Source organism: Crinia signifera, chromosome 1 (genome assembly GCF_055691185.1).
Source record: "Crinia signifera chromosome 1, ASM5569118v1, whole genome shotgun sequence".
In the NCBI taxonomy this organism is placed as follows: domain Eukaryota; kingdom Metazoa; phylum Chordata; class Amphibia; order Anura; family Myobatrachidae; genus Crinia; species Crinia signifera.
In genome coordinates this window covers 193,529,140-193,537,828 of record NC_139217.1, presented here as the reverse complement: position 1 = coordinate 193,537,828, position 8,689 = coordinate 193,529,140, and the positions used below count along the sequence as shown (strand labels likewise).

At 43.3% G+C, this 8,689-nt stretch overlaps 1 protein-coding gene across 1 annotated transcript in view; it reads left to right on the top strand.

Moving 5' to 3' along the window:
* Window positions 1-248: 248 nt before the first annotated feature.
* SMARCAD1 (SNF2 related chromatin remodeling ATPase with DExD box 1) overlaps window positions 249-8,689 on the top strand; it is a 114,563-nt gene continuing 106,122 nt past the window's right edge. Inside the window, exon 1 of the mRNA XM_083179101.1 lies at window positions 249-406. The gene's annotated coding sequence lies outside the window, so the exon portion shown is untranslated. The remainder of the gene's footprint in view (window positions 407-8,689) is intronic.

The window sequence follows — 8,689 nt, the reverse complement described above, 5'->3', positions numbered from 1 at the left end:
TAGTCCAGGGCTGGGCAACACCGGCTCTCCAGATGTTGATGAACTACACATTTTAGCATGCCTTGCATCAGTTTCAGCATGGCCACATAGCAAAACTAATGCAAAGCATCCTGGGATGTGTAGTTCACTAACATCTGGAGTGCCGGTGTTGCCCAGCCCTGCCCTAGTCCATTCTGTTTGTTCCTTCTACTCCAAGTGAGTGTGACATGCAGCACGGTAACATTGGCGGTGACGTCATTCCCCGCCCCAAACAGCATAGTGAGAGCTTCGCCAGAGCCGAGCGCTGCCAGGTCAGGTGACGTCAGTGGCGCGCCCGGCAGCTCCCGGCCTGAACGTCAGCGTCATCTGGCGGCGCCCGGTGAAGGACCCCCTGAGAGAGACAGAGAGGCCGCGGGAAGCGGAGGAGGTGAGGGCTTCGGGTTTGCTGGGGTCCGCACTAGGGTAGGAGGCAGCTGACAGCCACTGGGTGATGTGTCCGCCAGCTTATGCTGTACGTTTCCACAGGGTGCATCGGGGCTGCTTTTGCCGGCTGCCGGAGCGCACAATACGCCGGCTATGTACTGTCCGTAGCATCAATATGGATACTACAACAATGCACGGTGGCTGTCACATTCAACTCCCGCTGCTGAGCCGGCGATACACACCGGCGTAAGTGCAGCATACAGGGGCACAGGCCGTGCTTACACAGATTTGACTGGGGAACACATCTGGACACTTTCCCTTTGTATTGGGAGATGCTGGATATGTTGAGAGCGCCGCTACCCCTGTACATATGTAGAAGCTGCACTGCCGTCATATAACATATGTATGTGTGGCAGAGTGCCAGCTATTGTTCTGTTTGTCAGGCCCTGTACTGCAGTGTCCCCTGGGACCGGATCACTGACAGGAACCCTGTGTGCAGTATCTCATCTACAAAAGATGCTTCTGGCCTGGGTTTAGGGGACCTTTTAAAATATTTTTACTTTATTCGTCACCCACCTAGTGTTATATCCATATATCGCAGAAGAGGGGGTTGATTCCACATTGGGTTTGTCAATCATTCAATAGTATTGAACTAAAATGTAGTATAGTGTGATGCCGTAGACCAGGAATGGGGATCCTTTAGCCATCCAGCTGTTGTTGAACTACACATCCCAGCATGCCCTGCAACAGTTGCAGCATGGCCAAGTAGCAAAACTGTAACCAGGCATGCTGGGATGTGTAGTTCCACAACAGCTGGAGGGCCAAAGATTCCCCATCCCTGCTGTAGACCAACATAGGTAATAAAGCCCTGTTACAGGGTTGATAGTTGTGATTGGTGGTGCACCTGCGAGTCAGGATAATAGTAATGTGGGGTACACACCAGAACGATTTTGCCCAAAATTACCCAATTTGGATGTTTTGGGCCATTACAAAGCATTTCAAATCCGATCCTATGTGCGAGTCGGTTCTCAGATCCTACCTGCAGCAGGTAGGATCTGAAGAACAAACATGGGGTACGGGTCGTGATTAGATCGCATGCAGTTCTTGAGCAGGTCCTAGGCTCCACCAGATCGTGAGCGGGTAGCACGATCATCTAATGACCCGCTCACCATTTGCATCTTAGTGGTGTGTACCCAGCATAAGTCGTGCGGTAAAGAGGAAAGGACAGGACTCCGGTGTTGTGGCACGCCATTCCAAAAACAATTAAAACTTAACTTTTATTAGTATCTTGTCAAAGCATTCCCCAGTGATCTTAGTATCTTGATTGCCAAGAGTTTGAGCTTATAATTGTAATGTGGGTTAAAAGGGTGTGGTATGGCGGTCCGATGGGGGATCACGACGGTCAGTATACCGATGGTGGAACCCTGACTGCCGGTGCTCCGACAGGGGGTCGAGCGCAAAGAAGCCCCTTGTGTGGGTTCTATTCTCCCTCTATGGGGGTTGTGGATTCCTACAAGGGAGAATAGCCCCTGTGTGTAGGGATCCCCCGTGTCGGAGCACCGCCAGTCGGAACCTGGGTTAAAAATAGGTTTGTAACAGTACGGATGTTATAGGTGATTGCAATGGTATGCATACATAACCTGTCAATCACTATACAAAACTGCTGTATTTATTGAAACACGATTGCGAGCAAATATATCTATATAGCTAAAAATATATGGCTGAGCAATATAATGCTCAGTTTCTCCTTTTCATCAGCGACCAGAGATGGTCGCTGATGAAAGGGAACCTCTGCCGGTGGTGCCACAGGGGATGCGGTTAATTTCCCGGCGGTCGGGATCCCGGCGGTCGGAATCCCGACACTGGAATCCCGACCGCCGAAATCCCGAAACTTTCTCCCTCCGTGGGTGTCCACGACACCCATAGAGGGAGAATAAAATAGCGTGCCGAGCGTAGCGAGGCACCGGGCCCGCTGCGTGGCGAGCGCAGCGAGCCCGCAAGGGGGGGCGATCCATGTCCCCCCCTTGTCGGGATTTCGGCGGTCGGGATTCCAGTGTCGGGATTCCGACCGCCGGGAAATCATATCGGATCCGTGCCACAGAGGTAATCAGCTAGAATCTGGCTGAAAACGGGAGCGCGCACCTGGCGATTTATCGCCGGGGCACATGGTCGCCTGCGGCGATATTTCCAGTGATTTCAGCCCTTATCGCCCCCGTGTGTACACCGCTTTAGTAAATCAATAATGATTACTGGTGATATGCATAGGTGAAATATGTGCAAGGTTGGGTACTGTAGGAGTATGGGTGCGTGTCCTGTATGCCTGTAGACTGCAATAAATGTAAATAAATAAATGTATTTGACCCTCCTAGACAGCACCTACAGAACCATATCTTCTCTGGGGCTTCTCCTCTATCGCTCCTTCTGTTGACATTGGACCCCAGGTCTAGGAGGGTCATATACACATATTGCAGTATAGAGGATCCTATTACATAATGTTGTGATTCTAGCCCTATCCATGTGGCTGCATTTTCCTTCTCTCTTCTCCCAGGTTCTCGTTCTCATCATGCTTTGACATTATACATTCTATAAGATACTAATAAAAGTTACGTTTTAATAGTTTTTTCTTTTCTTTAAAAAAGTGCCCCAACACCTGACATGATTATTATTATTTTTTAAAATAGATTTTTATTGAAGGTTTTTCAATACAAAGAATTATGTAAATCACCATTTATACATATATAAATTAATACAACAAAGCATTATTGACAGTTAAAACTTTCCTCTGTTATGGCAAGGTACAGTTAGGCTCGTACACACTTGTATACAATAGTGATTATGTAACTATATTAACACTTTCTGCTGTAACACAAACATAGGGATAAGAAGGGTAGGGAAATAGAGGGAGGCAGGGGTGGGATGGAGAAGGGGGGTATTAATCAGAATATGTCTACACTATACAAAACTGTCTAGTTCACCAATACATTTTCAAATTAAGTGAATGTCTGTGATTTAGTAGTTTCGCACAAAGTTTCAATGAAAAGTACCCATTTGTGGTCGAATTTTGGGGATCCATCTTGAAGATCCAGTCTTGCATACTTTCTATCAAAGTATAGAATGTGTAAGTTTTTGTTTGACTGTTAGCAATTGAGGTGCAGTGTTCTTGGTCCAATGTATTACAGGTTTAGTAGCCGTTATCCAAATTATTCCGAAAACCGTACATTCGGGACAACTTACTGGGGACATTTGTAACAGCAGTACTGGGGACATGATATGTAACTGGCACTATATATGTGCAAGACAATGATTGCTTGGCATTTAAATTCAGTATCTGAGATAGGACACAAATTTTATATTATGTTTTGAAACCTTGTTTTTTGAACAAATAAAATATATTTGTGTGTATTTCATGTGTTTGATGTGTTTATACAGCATAAATGCAAGATACTTCAAAATACATCATTGGAATATTAAAATATTCCCGAAATATGGAATAATCTGTTATCCAAATTTCTCCTGGTCCCGAGCATTTTGGATAAGGGATACTCAACCTGTAGTATACATTTTCTGGCTACTGTCAGTATCGTGAGTAGTAATGGGATTGTAGGTTTTAAAATCTGCTCCATTGGCCAGTTGCAAAAGTTGAAAACAAGGGTTAGTCAATGAAGGAGGGAATGAAGGATTTCCCCATAAAGGTATATATTGGGTGAGATGGGGATTCCTGTTAAATATTGTATTTATTTGTCTCCATGTAGAATACGTATCTTTAAATAGAACACGGTTCCTATTTGCTATTGGAATATTCTTGGGGTGGATTGTAATAAAGCTCCGGGGGCAAAGGGGAAAAAGGCAGTATGATCTATTTACATATCGGTATAAGTAGATCTATTCAATATCCAGTCTCCAATGTATCTAAATTGTATGGCCTGAGAATATGATTTTAAGTCCGGGTATCCGAAGGCACCATTGGATTTAGGGGTTTTTAATTTGGATTTTGCTATCCTAGACCTTTTATTCTGCCAAATGAACTTAGAGAGTAAAGATTCCAAGCGGGTCACGTCAGACTTTATAATATTTAGTGGGAGCATTTGCATGCATTAAAAAATTACTGAAAAATAATAGACTGGGTGATATTGAAAGATCTCTCCAGGATTCTAGCTTCGTCTTAATCTGGGTGATGATAGGGGTGAAATTTAGGGAGTAAAGACGATTTAAATCCTTACAAATCTGTATACCTAGGTAATTAAAGTGTGATGTAGTTCTAGCAAAAGGAATATTCAGTGTTTTTATAAAGGTAACAGTCGTACTTCCCAATGGTAAAATTTTTCACTTTGTAACCAGAGACTTTCCCGAACGAGTCTGAGATGAAGTAGAGCTGCTATTGAACTTGAGGGTTTTGATAAAAAGAGAAAAGTGTCATCTGCAAATAGGGCTATCTTTAGTTCTTCCTCGTTAAACTTGATTCCATGAATCAGATGTGATGTAAGGATTGCCACCGCCAATGGTTCTATTGCGAGTGCAAATAGCAGGGGTGAAAGGGGACACCCCTGGCGGGTACCTCTGCCTAGTTTAAAGGAAGGGGAGAGTAGACCATTACATGCAATATATGATTTTGGCGCTGAATAAAGGGTCCGCATAGTATTCATGAATTTTATCAGAAAGCCAAATTTCTCTAATGTTTGAAATAAATGGGGACATAACACTAAGTCGAATGCTTTCTCTGCGTCCAATGTGAGGACCACGTTATTGTCCAAACCAGACGCCAAGAAGTCAGACGAATGTTGTATAGCTGTCAGGACTTTTGTAACGTTAACTACCGAATGTCGTCCAGTAATAAATCCTGATTGGTCATTGTGAATTATGGTTGGTAAGGCAGGTTTCAATCTATCAGCTAGTATTTTGGTAAAAATCTTATAGTCTATATTCAAAAGAGAGATAGGCCTATAAGATCCTGGCAAGCTCAAATTACGACCTGTCTTAGGTAATACTTTAATAATTGCATCAGAAAAAATGTTCTGGAAGAAGACCATGATCTATTACAAAATTAAAGCAGCCAGCCAATGGTGCTGCTATATGTGGTGACAGAGCTTTGTAGAATTAATTTGAATAGCCGTCGGGACCTGGTGCTTTGGCCAACTTCAACTTTCCAATAGCCCAGGTAGCCTCATCTTTGGTTATCGGAGAAATCTGTTTTTTTTTATAAATGATTCTGGGATTTGGGGTAAAGATAGTGTCTTCCAATAAGGGGGGGGGGAGGAAGTAGACGACGATGTGGGGGATATCGTGTTATCCAATGACTCGCTCAGGGAAGGCTCCGGTGGTGTATAAAGATTCTCATAGAAAGTTTGCATAATAACCTTGGCAACTTGGATATCGGAAACAGTAAGAGAACCATTGTCCTGTACTGAAGGCTGGATAGTCATTTGTTGCCTCGAACCCTGGAGAAGATTCCTAAGTAATTTGCCAATTTTGTTACCGTGTTTATAAAATGTAGAGTTTATATGGAATAAATATTGGTCACAACTCATTTGTAAATGTTCATTAAAGTGTAACTTAGCCGCCTGAAATCCCCGCGTAAGACCGCTTTTGCTGCTTGCCAGAACATTGCAGGGTTATCTCTTTCATAACTAGCATTGTCAGAGCGGTACTGAGACCAGACTGTATAGTGCTTAACGAATAAACCCTGAGACTGAGTAAGATGGGAAGGAAATTTCCATATAGGGCGTGTTCCCTTTGATCTTTTTAAATTGAGGCTTATAGTAGTCAAACCATGATCAGATAATGTTGGTGGGCAACAGTAGTCGAAGTGATCTTAGAAAATAATGGTTCAGCTAATAAGATGTAGTCAATTCGCGACCAAGTATTATGATTTAAAGATAAACAGGTGTACTCCCTTTCTATGGGGTTTAGAGCTCTCCAAGTATCAATTAAATTTAACGCTTTAGCAAGATAAGGGACTCCTATTTTTGGTAGTGTTGTTACGTTTTTTGGGGGAGGAGATCTAATACTTTAGAAGATATTAAATTTAAATCCCTGCACACTATAAGGGTAGTGGGGTCAAATGAGCCTAGAACCTTCCAATTCAGTATCTGCAATTTTTTCACCTCCTCACCAGATAGTAAATGGGTCTCCTGCAAACAAATGAGGTCAATATTTTGTTTGTTTAAATATGTCAGGAGGGGGGGGTAGATGCACGAGGAAAATGTAAGACACACAGACAGGGGAAGAAAGGAAACTTATCAAAATTAATACTACAGCTACTATAAACATAGTTAGATTAAACATGGACTTCCTAACAGTTCCTAAAATGTTACATACCATACAAATCAGGGAATATTCATTTTAAAAACGTTCTACACATTCTGCAACTCTGCATGCCTGGTCGAGCTTTGTAAACAAAAGTTATACATTACAGGTCAGCATAAGTAATGTCAATTACGCATAACAAACTCCCCAAAAATTTTAAGAAATAATAAAAGAAAAGAAATAGAAGCAGCAGTCCTAAAAGAAGGCAATCTTCGGGCTTGTAACCCCAAAAACGTCTTAATAACAATTCACAGCCATCTAAGGGGTAATGATAGTTTGCCATATATTCTTAGGTGACACTCACCCATTTGGATTATCAGCAATATCCTCTAGGTCAGGCTTTCCTAACCACGGTCCTCAAGGCACACCAGTGCAGGTTTTGTAGATATCCAGGCTTGAGCACAGGTGAATTAATTAGTATATGAGGGATTCTGATTAAACCATCTGTGCTGAAGCCTGGATATCACTAAAACCTGCACTGTTGGTGTGCCTTGAGGACCGTGGTTGGGAATGCCTGCTCTAGGTCTTGATTCGAAGCTTCTTTTGCTAGGAAATCCTCAGCTGCTTTCGGAGACAGAAAGTCCTTAAAGCCCGATCCTGAAAAGATCCTTAAACATGCCAGAAACCTCATGTAAAATTTACGAATCCTTTTAAATAGAGCTGAACAAATTGGTGAGAAGGAACGCCTGAGTTTCGATAGCTCTGTTGAGAAATCTTGGTAAATACGAGAGTGGGTCTCCCATTTTATGGGGTTTATTTTCCATGATGTAGTCCAGATTATTTATGAAGATAGTTCAATAGTGTACCTTTAAAAATGATTACTCTTGGTCTGTTCTGCTGTTGGAGTTTATGTACTCCCATTCTGTGGACTCTCTCAATTACTATGTCCACACATTGTGATTCAATTTGAAGTAGTTTGGGGAGTGTATTTCTTATAAAGTGTTCCAGCTGTGGGCTCCTAATGTTTTCTGGTAAGCCGACAAGCCTGAGGTTATTTCGTCTTATGTTCTCTATATTATCAAGACTCTCAGAAAGGCGTTTGTTATCAATTTCTAATTTTTTGACTGCTTTTTGCAAGGCAGCAATACCATCCATGTTTTGTCTTATGTGCGTTTCTGCAGTTGTGATCCTATCTGACAGTCTGTCTATTTGAGAGGATATGTCAGCTACTACTTTTTGCAGCAGGGGAGACATTGTGGACTGTATTGCAGAGGTCAGTTCATCATAAGATAATGAAGATGTACCTGAGCATTCAGCTGCGCTGGTGAGCTCTGAAGAGGAGCGTGTAATGGGCTTCTTCGCAGCAGGCGTCCCCTGGGCATTATTAGCGTCCGGCCCCATATTGTGTTCCCCTCTCCTTTTCTCTTGCCTTTGCGGCGCTGGAGATGATTTTGCAGTGGGTTATGAGCCCAGAAATTTGTCCATGGCTGCAGGCGGGGAGACCTGAAACGATTTTCTATGCAGGGCTGACAGGGTGTGCGGTGGAACGGAGCGGCCGAGAGACGCTGCTCACTCCGCAATGCAGAAACCGGAAGTCAACACCTGACATGTTAAATGCCCGACATTTGTTATCCCGACTGACGGGGGCTATTCTCCCTCGAGGGGGTCCACGACCCCCCATAGAGGTGAAAATAGAATCTGTGGCTAGTGCAGCGAGCCACCGATCCCGTAATCGGTTTTGTAGCACTCGCCCTCCTGTCGTAGTCCCAGCAGTCGGGATTCCAATGTCTGACTAATGACCCTCGGAATCAGGACTCTTGGAGCATCATACCACACCTGACACCCAAGTTCTCTCCTTTCCTCTTTCCCAAGCAATGTTATATCCATATGTGTCGAGTGTCTCAGACGCTACCGCTGACCTACAGTGTTTTTACATGAAATAGAATGTGCTAAGCTAATTATTTTCAACTATATGCATGATTATATAATTTGTCACTTAGGGCTTTGGAAATGATCCACAAATACCTCTGTAATTGTCTGGTTT